The sequence below is a fragment of the Meleagris gallopavo genome, chromosome 2, assembly GCF_905368555.1.
Source record: "Meleagris gallopavo chromosome 2, MGAL_WU_HG_1.1, whole genome shotgun sequence".
NCBI classification, from domain to species: Eukaryota; Metazoa; Chordata; class Aves; order Galliformes; family Phasianidae; genus Meleagris; species Meleagris gallopavo.
This window is the reverse complement of record NC_139405.1, coordinates 43,158,139-43,174,940: the sequence shown is the minus strand read 5'-3', so window position 1 is coordinate 43,174,940 and position 16,802 is coordinate 43,158,139. Positions and strand designations below refer to the sequence as shown.

The window sequence follows — 16,802 nt, the reverse complement described above, 5'->3', positions numbered from 1 at the left end:
CTCACTTTTAACCTTTACAGAAGGAGGTTATCGTGCCTAAAAATGCAAGAGTCTGGATGGAAAGTTGAGAGTAGATCCTAGATTGCCATCCCAGTACTCTGCATGATAACCTGGGCTCCAGGTTGCTCGCTGCCTTCCCTCAGCAGCACCAGGTGCATGGACTGGGGTTCAGTTTCTATCACACCCAATACTTCCTGAGCACAGAAGAGGAAGCAAACCCAGTCATGAAAAGCTCAGCAGCTGTAGCTGCTTAATTAATGGGGTTATTTTAAATCCAGTCACTTAAATTGCCGTGGACACCCTTTATTATAGCCTAGACAATTTTATTTCAAGTTAGTTTTAATCAATTAGGAATTGATTTTAGCTAAGTCTGTATAAGAACATCTGATCTAGTTTAACTAAATTGGTTTTAGAGAAGTGAAATGGGTGTAAATTCAGCATGAGCCTAAGGAAGATCTCCCTTTGCCTGCTAATGACTAGGTAAAGAGGATCACAGTAAAACAGCATGTGATGTGCAAACTCAGTGCTGGCTGTCTTTGCTCTGCACAGGCTGCAGCTTCCTGAACCGCTGAGGTAGTGACACAGCCTGGTTGTGCTCCATTTGTTTTTCATGAGACTATTTTCTGCCAGGCCAGCACTTTAAAGGGGTCTGCAAAGGTGGCAGAGTTGGAGGTTTGTTGAGCAGAGTGGTTGGTAGTAAGTGGAGGGGAGGTGGGAGCTCTGCATGGTGGAGTTGAGATGCCAGGTGAACTGAGAGTTATTACTGAAAGTTTTGAGCTGTGGCCCTTTTCTATGATACTATCTCATGTTCACAGCTACTGAACACTTGTAAAGTTATGTTATTCTTTCATGTGTCTTTAATTCCAACTTCTGATGTTTTTTCATTCCAAAACATTATTTTGCTATTTTAGCTATACTTTAGAGCTGGAACTATGTTTAAAAAAATACATGAAACAACTCTCCTGTTATCTTCAATTTGCTGTTGTTGTTTTTATCGTGATCATTAGGAGCTCTCATGTGGGAACTCTTTATCTCAGAACGGTGAAAATCTTTGTTTCCATTCTTATAAACAGAAAGAACAAAGCTACTGCAATCAAGGACCTGCTACTTTGGTGCTCTCAGAAGAAAAAAAGCAAGATTTCTACCTAGGACTTGTTTACTTTGTGCTGGAGCTGTTCCGAACTTGATTTCTTCTGTAGGTACAAGTAGTGTTAATGAGGTGTTAATGTGTATGTAGGCGACGCACTCATAGATTTGCCTTTGATCAGTTGGTGTTATTTCTTTTCTTTTTAGTTTTTCTTCTTTTTTTTCCTTAACCTCGAAAAGCTGTTTGCACCATGAGAGCCTGTTGACTTAACAGAAATTTCTCTGGAAGCTGAAAGAAACTCTGAAAACAACGTAAAGTAAAATTCCCACCCACTGCTGTGGGGTCAGTATTGTTCCTCTGATTGCAATTGTTTGAAGAGCAAAAAAATTTCCAATGGTTTGCCTACATGCAGTGTCTGTACTGCTTTAAATATAGGCTTGAAACTATTATACTGGAAGCAGTGTACCTATATAGACCCTAGTACAATGAAGTTGTGTTATTAACGTTATATTTAAGCCAATCTAGCCCATTCCTACAAATGTAGAGGCGATAACAGTGCCTCCATAGCTGTATCAATACCATAACTTTGACTTTAAAATTGTACTCTTAAGGAGCTAACCTGGCACAAAGACTGGGTGCATTAGACTTGAGTTTCCTACTTCACGATTATTAACGTGTATGAAAAGTGAAAATGAGGCATTTAAGTCAAGAAAGCTCCAGAAAGTAGAAAAATGATGATTTCTTCTTATTGATGTGAGCTTTCTTATCCTGTTGTTTTTGTTATCACTTTTGCTCACTGTCGCTGACAGAAAGCAACATAGCCTCATGTTTATCTGAGTGTCATGAAAAACAATTGATGGGTGTGTATATGTGTGCAGGACCTTTATAAATTGAACACATACAAAGCAGAGTTGAAAAGATGGTCTGCCTAATGCTCATGTGTCATTCCCAGCATTTCCAGTGCTTCTATAAGCCCCTGCTGCCTGAAACAACCATGTTTTTGAGAAAATGATTCTGTGGGTTAACTAGTGGATCTGGTTTGTAAGGCTACCAAGAAGGGGCTTCGCCATCCCAGTCACTGTGCAACCAGCAGGCAGGTCCTACTCTCCACACCAAAGCCCTTGTGATGTGTCTGTCCTGGACAGCAGACAGACATGAAGTGCACAGGTGGAGATGACGGTACCATAGCAGCAACCATAACGCTGGTGCTGACACATGGGGAGAGCTGGGTGTGGGAGGCTGCTTAGGAGAAGCAAGAGAAATGGAAAAGGAGGGAAAATGAAGTGAGAAAGAGAAGCAGGATAAGGCGGGAGCTTGTCAGAAAACAGTGCAGAAGGCTGGAGGTAGGAGCCTGCCAGCACAATTTGACAGCCCAGTCAAAACTGTTTGAGAAGCTCCAGCAGCAGCTAGAGACTCCTGGTGCTGATGACTCTGCAGCTTTCCCTCCTAGCTGGAGTCTCATTCTTGTTCCAGTCTTCCCCCACAGGCCACATGACAGGTAGAAGAATAAGGTCTGAATCACAGAGAAGGGATTTTGATCAGCCAAGTTAGGCTCCTGTTCCAAGTCATACTTTTGATGTCACCTGTCTCTTATCTAACTACAGAAAGCCCTGGATGAATTATCCTCACCAGACTTAAGTCTGCTTTTGGAAGTACCCTCCTCTTCTTGCTCTCACCTAATTCACCCCAGAAAGAGGGACAGGGAAGGAGAAGTGTCTCACTGCATAAGCTTATGTCCAGGGGTGGCAGAGGTGGTGAATAGCTGGGAGATTGGGCCCAAGTTTATAGAGTCCACATGTTTCTGCTTTATCTGCATCTGATGACTCATTTTTTCTTTTCGCTTGTTTGAAAATACGGGCAAACTCCTGCAGTAAGAGAGGGAGAGCTTAAAGATACTGGCAAAGAAGAGGCATAGTGAGCCTTGTACCTCTGTGTATGATGCTTGTTTACAAGTCTGAATAGGGTGTCTGGGTTTGTTAATAGATCTTGAGTGAGCCTGATGTGGCAGAGGTGGGCATCTCAAGGGAAAAATGGTGGCCATGGAAGTATTTGCTGTTTGTGGTGAGCAGCTCTGGCTGCCATACATTTCCTCATCTCCTGTTTCTTCCTCTCCCGCCCAAGGCTTACGTCTTGTTGTTCCAGTTGGGGCTTAATGTGCTTTCCAGTTTCCTGTATTTTTCTCTGAATCTGTTTTGATTTTTTTTTTCTTTTTTTTTTCTCCTCTTCATGCTGAAGTTGCAGCTGACAAAAGGTGCCAGCCTATTTAACAGCTGCCTGGAGATAAGCTCTCGTTGGATGCAGACAGCAGGTGCGGCATGGGTGGCAGTGTCGGATGCCAGCTGAGACATTGCACAGAGAGCCACGTCTCCTCTGCCTCCATGTTCACTTTCCCTGTTGGTGGGAGCTGCCAACAGAGTGTTGCAGAAGATGCTAATTTTTCGAATGGAGACCGAATGCTTTGGAGCCGAACATATTCCATATGTTTTCACACCTGAAAGCTTTTCAAGAGATCTGAGATGTTTCCTTTTATGCATGTACATGGAACTCTTTTTTTGCTTGGCTTTACATTTCTTACTTTAAAAAAAAAAAAGCATATGATGATTCCTTCCAATGTGTGCTTATAGAAACTGGAGACATTTGCATTCCTAGTATAGAGAAGATGGGGACTTGACAGTTATTTGAGTTGGCTTGTTGTTTCTGGTTCTGACTTATTGCAAACACTGTGTCTACTGCTGTATCTCTATTGACTGAAGACAGGCATCCTGAGGGATAACTTTGTTTTCCCTCTTATTTAGAAAGGGGAAAACACGACTCCAGCTCTGCTACTTGTGAAGACAGACACAAATTTCTAATGCAGTCTGAGTAAGATTGAAAGTGTCACCAAGCTCTGAAAAGTGATCATTCATTCACCCTGTCTTCTCTGGGGTGCCCCAGCAACCTGTGGCTTTGGTGTCCAGAGGTGTGTTGGGAAGGCTGAAAAAACAAGTGCTTGGCACTGCTTGAGGTAAATCAGTGAGGAAGTACTGGTGAGAAGCTATGAAGGATAACCAACTCAAATCCAAAGCTTTGCCAGTTCCAAAGCAGTACATCACCCGACCTTCCCCTTATTTGTGTTCAACCTGGCATACCCTGCCCAGGCCCTGAGTTCAGTAGCTTTGAGATAGTGTCCTTGGGCCTTAGTCCAAATGGTGGCTGGGAAGGTTTTACTTTTGCATTTCTAGAGCACCAGAGTTGCTCAGAGTTTTTCTGGCAGCTTAAATATTGGTCTTAGCAGAGAAAGGCCCTGATCATGTCTTACAGTCCAAGCAGAAAGGATGAACATGAGTTAGCACTCAAGAGCTTGTCTTTGTCACTACAGAAACTGAAGAAAAAGCTTATTTTTTCAGCATTGCCCTTCTCTTGACTGAATCAGCACAGGCAATGTTCTGACTTCCCATTAAGGACTTGCTGGGTTTGACAGCCCTGAAAATGAAGGCACAGGTAGAATTCAGCAAAATGGTCTAGAGTGGGTACCAGCAGTAGTGCAAGGCTGGCAGTGGGAAGCTGGCACAGAGTAGTAGCCCAGGAATTTATCTCTGGCCTCTTTCACTTTGCTTGAGCCTCTGTAGGGGTATCAGCTAGCAATACCCTTACCTTCTTTCTTAAAGAAAAACATGGCCAAGCTCTTAAAGACATAGAGGATTCCCCTAAATTGAGGTCTTTCCCTCCTAGAATGTGAAAACACTCATTCTTTATATTTTGTACCTCTTTCCTGCAGCTGCTAGAAATAAAAATGAGGCTGAAAGAAATGGCAAACATCACGCTTCAAGCCTGAAAAATCTGTCGTTGCCAAGGTAAAAATCTCTTTGAAGTAACATGCTTACTACGTTTCATTTAGTGAATTGATCTGATGGATTGCATTCTGTGAAGCTGCTGCCTTGCTTGCTCAATTAGTTTCCTTCCTTCCTAGCACCTGAATATGGACTTCTCTAGGCAAGCTACCCATCTGCTGGAAGGAGACCTCTGCTCATTCAAATGAGAGAAAATCAAAATCCTTGCTGAGCAGCAGTGAAAGAGCAATGTTGCTGCCTGGAATTGCATCAGGAGTTCTGTACTTATTAGGCCCTGTAACCGCTACAGCTGAGAAACAAGTCTCTGAGACTGTTCGAAAGCCCATGGATTCTTTCTTGCGTTAATTAGTGAGAAATGAAACAAACAGCAAATGTGTGAAAGAAAAGGATTAAGTATCTCATATCTTGATAGCTCAATGAAATTGCAAGGAGAAGGGATTCTACCTGTTACTGATAGGAAATAAGTCTTTTTTTCTGACTTTGAGCAGAATTCATCATGATTTTTATCTACTTGTGGACAGAGAAGTTCAACTATCGAGGTAAATATGTAACAACTAATCCAGGGAAATTTTTGTGAGACCAAGTAGAACCCCATCTGAACCACTCGGGTGTACTTCTGGCTGAGAAGTACCATATTCTAATTCCCTTCTGCACTCACTCTGACATGAAAATACAGGGAGAAGAAAACTCACAAATGAACACACTCCTCCCCAGCACTTAGCAGCATCAGGAAAACAAGACAAACAGATGGGAGCCAATGTATCATCACATGAAATCCCATCCCTTTTGAAAACATGCCAGCTGAAGATGAGACAAGATTCTTATTAGTGTTCTTTGCTGTAGATAACAAATAGGATATTTTTGGCTTAAAGGTAGCTAGCGAGTGCTTTACTTTTTTATCCTCCTTTGGATGCATGTTGTCTTGGCCAGGTGACCTCTGAAGCTTGAGATGTACAGAAGTACGAGACGTTCCAGAGAAATATCTAAATGACTTTGGCAAACTTTCCATCGTCTAAATCTTGCTTTCCTGATGTGTCTGTCCACGACTAGAGTTCAGTTTTACCCAGAAAGACCAGCAGTTACTTTTCAGGCTCTTGAGCTGTGTTTCTGTCCACAGTTGTGGTAGCAGGCTTTCCTTGCCTTGTTGACAGTCTTCCTGTTGTCATGCACAAAACTGGTTTTTGGGATCCCTCTCCCCTCCATGCAGTTCAGTGGTGACATCTGGAAATATTACTCAGGAAGTTTCTGAACATCTGGGCCTCCAGCAGGCTCAGCACCTGCATCACCATTGTCCCAAGGCCTCTCCCAGCAGCGAGCTGTCACTCCCCACAGCTGTCCTCTCCGGGCTCTCTTCCTCAGCCTGTCAGCAGCTTCTCTGACAGCAGCCAGGCTAGTGGATCCTGGCCAGCCCATTTTCCCAACCTGTAAATGTGATGGAAGGTTTTTCTGCTTGCAATTAATGTTTGGTTTCCATCCCTTGCCATGAAGTGAGGAATGCTTCTGCGGCATGTGCAGAGGCATAGATTTACCAGGGCATCTCCCTGGCCTGCAACAAATTGTCACTTCTCAACTGCAAATCTATCAAGCCAAGTGTTTCCTCAGCTGAGCTTTGAGAGAGGCTACTTATGGGTGCTTCCTCCTCTTCTGAGCCACAATGCAGGTTTGCTGGGTCTGTGCCAAAGGCTCTTACTTTCAGCTTCAGTATTGCCTCAGCAGTGTGTTTGTCAGCAGTGAGCAACCTGTTGAACAGACCTCTTCCTCTGCTTCACCCTCTGTGGGGCCAGGAACAAGTAAGTGTGATCAGAAGGAGGTTTGCCTGACAGATTTGCTCCCAGGCAGCCGCTGGTCTCTCTCCACACAGCTGGTGGTGGGGCTGGGTCTACCCCACAATGCACATCTTCACACACACGTTCCTGTGTGTGTATCATGCAAGATTGTACAAAGCTTTACATATATATAGTTACTGAAGCAATCTGTGAATATATCGCTCAAGAGACCCAGATTTTAATACAAACTCTAGAAAGCTGGAATATAAGTGGATGGTTGGACTGGTTGAATTTGTAGGTCTTTTCCAACCTTGATGATTCTATGATTCTTTGATCAGCTCTACTGAAGCCAATGGGAAAAATGAATTGGATTAATGTCCCAATTTAATCAAGTTAAGAAGGATGTTTATATGAACTACAGCTTTTCGAAGTAGTAAATGTTTGAGTCTGTTAAACATTGCTGTTTATGTATGTGATGTAAAATATATTTTCTAGTTGTTAAGAACCATTACTAGATAATTTAGATAGTAACAAGGATAGTATTTTGGGAAAGAAGTTTATACTTTTATACTAAAGTATACTTTAGTACTTTAACTAAAGTTAAGTACTGTGCTGCTAGAAGACAGAATATAGAATGAATACTGAGTTCCTCTCTCTAAATTTTACAGTATCGTACACTGAAAGGGTGGACAAACTGTGGGAGTCCTAAATACTGCTAGTGATTCCATCTAGCTAGTCAGTTTATGTAAAATCATTGACCTTGATCTGAGGATAGACCTCTTTAACACAATCAATACAGGTGCAATCAGATAAGAACATTCTACTGTTTTATTAAAGTGCATCTAATTCAAAACTCAATAACTCTCACAAATCCTTAATCAGAGAAGACATCCTGGGAGGTATTTAGGTGAGTGATCTTATAACTCTTTCTCTCTCCTTGTTAGGATGGCATTTTACAAATAGACATGTCTGTTTCCTCTTTACCCTCTCTGCCATAATTCTTTCAGTGTACAGTTGTGTTGATTATTGTGCATTTATCAAGTCTCTTTTCCCCTTCATTTATTTAGAGGGATTGAGTCAAGTGACAGCTTCTGCTTACCTCATCCCCCAGGGTCGCTGTGGGCAGGCATATAAATGCAAATGTGCCTCCCTTACTGGCACACTGAGCCCTATATTCTAGTCTGTGACTTAGATGCGTTACTCTATAGGAGGTGTAGTAAAAATGAATGCTGCCTAACTCAGGGTGGCCTGGGATAATGAAAGAAAACAGTCCATGTGCAGCATAATGTGATAGCTTAAGTAGAACGAAAGGCAAAGACAATGACTGAATTTTTAGAAATGATTTTAAATCAGAATGATACATACTGAGTAAGACAAAATAAGCCCATGGTAGAGAGCTCTGAGAGCACTGCTTACAGTGAGATAATTATTATCCTTTTCAGGTGATCCTCAGCATGTTCCTTGATAATGTGAAATAAATTGTAATTTGGAGCATTTGAGCTGAGGGCAGATTTTTTTTTTTTTTTGTCATTTAAGTGCACATACAACAGACTGAGGGCATTAGATCTCTTAGAGTGAGTGCAAACAACTGCATATACTTATCTAAACTCCATCTCCTTGTTTTACACAAAACAGCACTTATCCAATCTATGAAATAAAGTCAGAAAAAAGGTATCATATGTGATTGTAACTATAAACTGCGCAGAAAGGCTTGAAGATTGCTGCAGTCTCTTTAACATGTGTCTGGTCACAAAAGAGGAGATCTGAACACTGATTTTTCATGGGTATGAGTCTTTTACACAGAGTCTTGAATAAAAGCCGTAATAGGAGTGGATCTGATTGGGGTGGATTGACATTACTGGTCAGAGTTGATTAAATTTAAATATCTCTTTTGTAGTGGAAATGCCAGGTCACAGCTTAAAGCACTGATTGAGCACCTGGTGGGAAGGCTGGGCCAGCTTAGGGGAGCTCAGGTACATATAACACACCTGAGACAAGACAGGATCCTGGCTCCACCCCTTCCCAGACCTCGTGTAAGGGTTAGCAGTGGAGACAAAGGCTTCTTACTGGAGGTTCCTGTGTACTTCAGGCCTTCTGAAGGTAAGTAGCTTCTTTCCTTTATTTCTGTGCTTATGGCTGTTGCATTTGAACAAATCTTTACTCACTGCAGCCTGGGACCTTGCTGCTCTGATGTCATTGCTGCACTTTGCATTGTGTTACACTTTTTAAAGCTCAATTTCAAAATAAGTTGTGCTTGATAGTGGAATGACCCAATGTAAAGCCATAATAAGTACCTTGGCCCTTGCTACAAAGGACATTGCTGATTCAAATAAGGACTTTTGCTGATTCTGCAGCACCACAGTCTCTCAACAGCTACTATATCTTACCTTATTTTTCTTTCTTCAACAGGGTAAAATAAAACCCCCTTTTTATTTTGCAATTACACAAGGGATACTATCATCTCTGAAACATATTTCTTGTATGTTGCTGCTTTAATAAAGTTCAGCCCCCATTGTCAGTTGAACAAAAGTAATATTACAAATAATCTCTGCAGACTTCTGTGTTCTGGGCTTGCAGTTCAAAAACAGCTTCTTTTGGGAGGAGGGGAAGAAGATGGTGCGTGAACATACACAACTCTTTAAATGAAGAGGTGAAAAGAAAATACTATTTTCTAGTGTTAACAGGAGAAAGAACAGTGAGAAAGAGCAAAGTATTCCAGATGCTGCATTATGTCCATAATTATATGTAAAAGTTCCGTATGAATCTAATAAAGCCACGAGTTGTGAGTAAGTTTTGTGTTTTTGCCAGATGAGTTTGGCTCTGAAAGATTCCCACACCCACTGGAAAATAAGGATACAAGAGACTTAATTAAAAATGAGAGCTTGAGATGCACGACAAGACTTTAAACTCTTCTTGTATTTAATGGAATTTACTGTGGTGCTAAAATAGTATTCTCCCCTGTCATTCTGACATGAAAAACATTAGTGAATATTTGATTTTACCGTGGAACAAATTATGGTAATAATGACTCTTTGAGAGGAAAAAAATGTGCTTGACCTGGTACGATCTCATTTAAAGTGTGCGTGTTAAAAATAGAGCAGATACACAAAATGTTGTCTGATACTTCATCAACTGACTGCTATTTTATGAGATGCATGCCCTTTCAGCGCAGTACTTGACACTTAACATTTGCCTGTCTCAACTCTACTCTAGTTGCAAACTCTGTTCTTCTCACAATAATTTGGACATGGAGACTGTGTGAACAGTCGGGTTTCAACTCCTGTTCAGCAATTCAGAAGTCAGTGGGGCAGAATATCTTCCCTATCTTTGCAATTGATTCTCAGAGTTAAATTTTATGGTATGAGTGACTGTCCGCATCCGGAGAAACAATATATACAGTCAAGGAGCGATTATTGCTGGATTTGTTATTATTAATTTGTATTTATTTAAATTTGCACTATAATTTTATTATGATAATCGAACAACAGGCAGGAAAGCAATGAAGAGAGCTCAGAGATACATTTGTTTAGAAATATTTTTATTTTTTAGGAGGTAAGCGATATACCCATTGCTAAAGTGGATGCTGTCACCATCAGCACTGTAAAAAATACAGATGCCTCCTGATATCTTTTGTTTTTGACATTACAGCGATTTTTAGAAAAGTTGATGAGGATGAAGAGTCACAAACTCCTCAAATCCAACTCTGGTAAGAAAAGTCTCTGACCTTGAGCATATCCTTCAACTTCACTTTCATTTCTTCCTTGTGAAAATAACAGTGCACTTGCAGACATTTAATAACGGGGAAATTTCAGTGAAGAGAGGAAGTCCTTTGGTGCACTTTGATATCAACAGAAATCAGCAATTCCAGTAGGTCAAGTCAGATGGTCAATATGGGAAGGTTTAAAATAAGTTTTCTTGTACAAGCAAGTCAGTGGACTATTTGGGAGATTCTCCTGGAAGGCAGAGAGATGGCTGTCCTGTCACCTCTTCTAAGCAGTCATTGCTCTACAGCTTTCATAGGAAGAAGCTACAGGAGGAATCTGCTGGACTGATGCATAGCATGTGGTGTTCCTGCCTTGGCACTCTCTTTTCAGCATATATTGCCCATTATTCTGACTGCTCCAGCCCTTCCATATGTCTGTGAACGTACTTGAGGGAGTTGGGAGTGGCATGGGGTGAGCTAATCTTTGCCCTCAGAAACTCTTCTTCATAATTCCTGGTATGTTGGCCTTTGTCAGGTGACACCTTCAGAAAACTCCAGAGTGAACGTGGTTCAACCTTTGCAGATTTCAGCACAGAAAATACTACTCTGGGTCTTTTTCTGTTTACAAATGAAGTCAGTCTTCCCCCCTCCCCCCCAAAAAAAGGTTATTTTTCATCAACAGGAGAGAATGATGGGGGGTTTTTGTTTGTTTTTAAAAACCATAAGTACGTGTGTGTTTGTTTTTTTTTTTTTTTTTTTTTTTAAATCTTCGTTCATGTCATGTTAAAAAGAAATGAAGGTATTACAGCAGGGCTGCAGTTCTTCTGCGGGTGTTATTAAGGTGAGTTTTATTCTGTTTGTGGTGTTTTGTTTTTTTTAATCTAGTGACTGCTCTCACTATCAGTGAGTTAATGGCAAATGGACATGAATGATGAATGTAAAATGAAATATCTTTTTGTTATAGCTGGGTTGGCTTAATTTTATAAGAACATCTAAAAGAATAAAAATCAAGCAGGGTATAAGCATTCATTCCTTTCCCAGGGATGCATTCCATAAGGTCTTTGCACTTTATTGACTGATTAAATGAAAAAAGGTTGGGCCAAAGAAGATCAGAAATGGATTGTCACGGAGCAAGCCCATTAGAATCACTTTGTTTCACACAGCCAGCAGCATGATGTTTAAAGACAATTTGTTTGGGAGCGTGGGTCACTGTTGGGAAGGCTTGCCAGGTTATGTAGGATAAAGTAAACAATAAATGTAAACTGTCAGGAGATCTTAAGAACAATTTGCAGAATAGGACAGAGAAAGTGAAACCTTTAATCGTGAAGTATTTTCTGTCTTCATGGTTAGTTGCTGTCCCAGCCAAAAATATAGGATGCTTTTAATATAATCTTGCTGTATAATGTAATCAGACTGTCTGAGAGATATCTTTGCTTCTCTGGTAGTCAACAATCAAGTATGGTCAAGGACAGTCAAATTGTTTTATTGCACATAACTTGGCAAAGGCCAGGGAAGAACGTGTATGAATTTAATGGCTCAAGGCTTTTATTACTTACCCAATAGGTGAATTTCAAAATGTTCTTCCTTGCCTTCATGTCAAATGCAAAGTGAAATTAATGGCTTTTAAAATTATTAGTTGTAAAGAGGGAGAAGAATCAAAAGGAATCAAGGGAGGAACCAAAAGCCAGCAGAGAATGTTCTAGAAACCTTAAGACAACTGTAAAAAGTGACCGTACAGGTCATGTATCAATCCATGTCCAAAAGCTCTGAGATTAAAGCGCAGGCTCACGGAAGTGTTAGTGACCATGTCATTGTAGAACAGATACTACAAGACTGAGTGTGTTTTAAATGAGGGCCTCAAGGCTGTAGAAGTAATTTGGGTCCTTTGCAGTCTCATTTAATCTCTCTCTAATGGAGAGAATTCCATAGGAATGACTCGGGAATGAAGGATTTTGCAAGATTCATCCATGAGAATGAAAATAATTATTTTATTTGAGAGAGAAATAATGGGTTTGGGTAAATGTGCTCCCATTCTATGAAATAATTTTTTTTTCCAACATCATCAGTTTATCAGGAACAGTTAAAGAATCAAGTCAGAATTAACTTTTTCTTCAGTTACAAAGCCCAGAATACAGTGTTTCCACATGACCCGTGGAAATAACCTCGCTTTTCCAAAGATGATTTGATGTTCAAATGCTCACTACAACTGTGCACATCTTGCAAAACTTCACTAGATCATGCTGAAGAGCAGAAAGGCTTTAAATGAATCCTTTCCAGGATTTTGTGGATGTTACCACCATCGTCAGAATGTGCACAGACAGATGAAGAAGGCGCCTCACTTCTGTTAGATTTGCCCTGGAGACACGTTGGAGATATTTTTTTTGTCTGGGAACACTGAAGAATAATTTGTACTCCAATTAATTTTTTCTTCTGAATTGTCTCTGAATTTTGTCATGAGCCTGACATTTCATATGGTCATCATAAATTTACATGGTACAGTTAAGTTCTTTGAAGGGTTAAAGTTTAAATCAGGATTGAAATATTTTAAAGGACTTTTGTAATGACAAATTAGAATCATAGCAAATCCCTTGATAGCCTAAATGGATGGAAACATTCTAGAGTACAAATGAGTTAGAGGTTAATTCATGGTACCTTGTAAAGGCTTGGGGAATTCTTTATATTAGAAGTGGCACTCCAGCAGGAACAATCTGCTGGATGAGAGAGACATTCTCTCTTGACCTCTCCTCACTCTCCAAAATGAGTATTTATGGGCAAGAATCTGTCTTGATTCACTATCCACCTTGCTGCAGCCTCTTTATTGTCAAAGAGGATGGAAAAGTTGAATGATATCTCTGTGTACTGCAAGCCATGGCTTAAAAAAAAAAAAAAAATCAAGAATCTGACAAAGTAATGGGTTCACATTTAGAAGATTTTAAGTTACAAATAACTAAATAGCTAATTAGGAAAAGAGGGTTTGGGATTCCTCTTCTACTGTAAGAGTTGACCAAAATGTCCCATGGTATTTAGAGCTAGGAAAGCATGCTATACGTGCTATAGCTGAAATGAAATTGGAATTTGGAAGCAAGTTTACATCCTCTGAGGAAAGAACACAATTGTAAGTAAGTTATTATTAGAACCATGCTCAAATAACTGCCTCTAAATGGTGTAATTGCCAGAGAATCTTCAATTTTCCTTCCACCACAAGTCATTTCTAAAGAAGAACAAAAAGATAACAGTTTTGGGGAGCATGCAGATGCCTTCTCTTCGTTCAAGTAATCAGTAAATGCTGTAACTGGTATTTTCCCTGGAGTGCCTTTTCCCAGATTTCCTTGAGTTGAGAGGTTCCATGTTGGTAGTGAGACACAGATAATTAAAACAACTCCTTTCTTCCTCCCCTTGCCATACCCAGCTTTGCTCTTCCACTCCGGAATCCAGTTTTGGTCAGAGCATAGCAGTTTAGAAACATCTCTCTCCTGATCCTTGCCTCATGTTTTCTACCTTGCTCCCCTGGGGGCTCTCTTCACAGACTGCAGTTTCTTCAACAACATCTCCAGAACAGAGCTCCTCCTCTTCTTCTGACTGTTTTTCACTCCCTTTTGTTCCCCCTCCTCTCTTTCTAGTGTTTTTACCTGTTCATAAACATGCTTTCACAGAGGTACACTGGCACAGTTGATAGGCTCGGCTGTGTCCTGGCTTACTTGGATAGGCAGTGTGGGGCAGCTCCTGGACTATTTTCTTAGGAGCCACCCCTGCAGCACTCTCCACTGGCAGGACTTTGCCACAGCCAGTATAATTTTGCTAACTGTAAAGTAAGGCAAACCTTTGACTATGTGCTTTGACCATCAGGCTTTGATAAGGAATTTTTTTTGGCTCACTGCGCTGTTGATTGTAGAGACTGTTCAAGCCTTCTTTATGACAGATTGGAAACCCTTGTGGAACTTTTAACTAGGCCCACTTATTTTTTTGTCCTGTTCAATTCAAAGCATACATTCATCCAGCCTGCACCCTGGATCCAGACATGTTGTAGGAAAGATTTTATTTGTCCTGAGTATTGGGGCAGAGGGCACGTGGTTGGGCTATTTGGCACTCCTATCTGGAAGCACTCCCTGATTTTCCTAGTAAAAGAACTACAGAGGTTGTTCTTGAAAAACAGTATTGTGCAAGCACCCTTGGGTGATCGTTCTAACTTCTAGATGACTATCATTTTCTGAGTGTTAATGACCTATCCCTGTCCCATCCTGTCGGTGAGGGATCAACAAGCAGACAGCTGGTGAAAGAGCTGCTGCGAGGTGTGCATAGGAGCTCCTGCCTCAGCACTTTCTTTGTGAAGATTAAAGGTGCAAGTGTGTCAATCATCAGTCTGAAAAGGCTGTCAGAGTTCAGTATTTTTAGCTCCTTAGCAGATTATCTCTTTTATTTTCAGAGGTAACAATGGTTCTTAGGTTAAGAGGGAGACAAAAGCCTCATTAGTATTGGAATTTCAAATGAACTTGATAAGGTACTGAGGAGATTTTTTTTCCATAGGAACCTGAAAAGTTGCTTAAAGGATGCTGTGAAAAGTGAGCGAAAGCCTCTTGCCTAAGGGTCTCTGTGCTAATGATATACAAATATAAGCTGCCTCTGCCACTCAGCAGCTTGGGAGCAAGCCTGTACCCTAGCCTGTGCAGCAGCAGCAGCCCTTCTACTGGGGGCGGCACTGGTTTCAAAGACATTTCAAAAGCATTTCAGGGATGGAGGATTAGAGGAGCCGAGTAGTCCTGTTGAGTCCTGTGATTATGGGGAAGTTGAATGAAAGGGCTGTAAGGCCTTACACTGCCTGGATAGCCTACCCCTTACCAACGGCTCATGTAACTTAAAGACCTCAGAGTCACAAGACCTCTGCTCTTCATGGAGAGATTGTTACTGCAGTCAGCAGAATGGTTTCAAGCAGTCTTGCATATCTCTCTCATGAAACAAAATGCGTAATTATATTTCTAGTTTGGTCAAAATCAAAGTCAAATGTAAAGGAGTAGGAATAGAAACTTTGTTGTAATTTTCTTTTTCTTTTTTTTTTTTTTTTTTCCAGTTGAGGTCATGCTAAATTGATACAATCTCCTAGTTCTCCAGCATTCTTTCAGATCTGTTTTTTTTCTGGTTGTTGAAGTTAGATTTTTTTTTTTTTTTTTCCTCTGGGATATGATAAATTGATGCACTTTCCAGCAGACAGCCTAAATCAGGAGACTGTATCTTTGCCATATTGGTGTTTGGGAACTGGGGGTCACTTCTTTGAAGTCGAAGCTATACTTACAGTGAAGCTCATTATTATTTCTTGATTCTCATCTAGTAGACCCTGAGTTTACCAATGAAACAAGTGCTACTCTGAATGAGAGCACCTGGGATAGGTAGGACCATGCACCTTGACCCTGGAGTCCACTTGGGAGCATTGCATTTGCATGTGGTACTTTGCCCTATTTCATCTCGTCCTTCCTGCCTGAGAATGCTTTTTGCAGGAATTCTGCTAGCTTTACATCACTGAGTTACTGCTAAAATTTTCTGCTTTTGCACTTTCTGTAAATGTGTAGAAGAGAAAGAAAGGAAGGATGAAAAAGTATATTGGAATCATACCGAGCACATTTTATAGACCAGACTTAGAAAATGAGTACTTATTATTTTGCAATTATAAATATGTGAAATAAATGCATTAGTTAAGAAGTTATGCTTTTGAAAGTGCTAATTACTAACCAAACAGATTTTACGGTGTTTTAATGAGCACTTTTTTTATATCATATTAATATCTATTAGCTATACCATACTAGTAATGCTAATAATGTGCAAAGCCATTAGTTAGCTACAAAGCCAATAATGATGATAGTGATTCCAAGCCTTCACTCCACTAAAACTTTGGTATGGAGGGACAGCTAACGTGGGCTTTCATCTGACTGTTGTGAATGACTGTATTCACCAGGGTAACACGTGGGCAATGGTTATGGAAAGTCTGTGAACCAAAACTGCATTTTGCCTTTCCTCTGTATTCCAGAAGACAGAAGCTGGCTGAAAGGAAATTACCATGTCCACTGCTGAGGAAGGGTCTGAATATTTCTACTCTGGGAACCTACCTCAACTGCCTTCTAGACTCGTCATTATTCATTTCTCATTAGAAAGTTTCAGCAACATTTCTTAGCTGAGGTGTTTTTAAAGATAACCTTGGCATATTTCTTCTGATATGTAATCTGAATGAATATTCAGACAGGTTATTCTGTTATTCCTTCTCTGAAAACATTTGCTGTTATTTTGTGATCTGTAGGATGTAATCAAGAAGGAATGGTTATATGGAGAAATTCTAGTTGAAGTTGCACTACAACTTATAGCCACGTTACACTGCTTGCTTTAGGAAAACATTTATAAGCATATTTGCAAGTAAAATATTTTATTATACT

The 16,802-nt window shown here is 40.5% G+C and overlaps 1 long non-coding RNA gene across 1 annotated transcript in view; it reads left to right on the top strand.

Annotated features, from left to right (window-relative positions):
- Positions 1–747: 747 nt before the first annotated feature.
- Positions 748–16,802, top strand: part of LOC109366044 (uncharacterized) — a 63,766-nt gene continuing 47,711 nt past the window's right edge. Inside the window, exons 1-4 of the long non-coding RNA XR_004158887.2 lie at positions 748–1,195; positions 3,323–4,920; positions 5,037–8,783; positions 10,332–10,389. This is a non-coding gene — a long non-coding RNA (uncharacterized LOC109366044). The remainder of the gene's footprint in view (positions 1,196–3,322; positions 4,921–5,036; positions 8,784–10,331; positions 10,390–16,802) is intronic.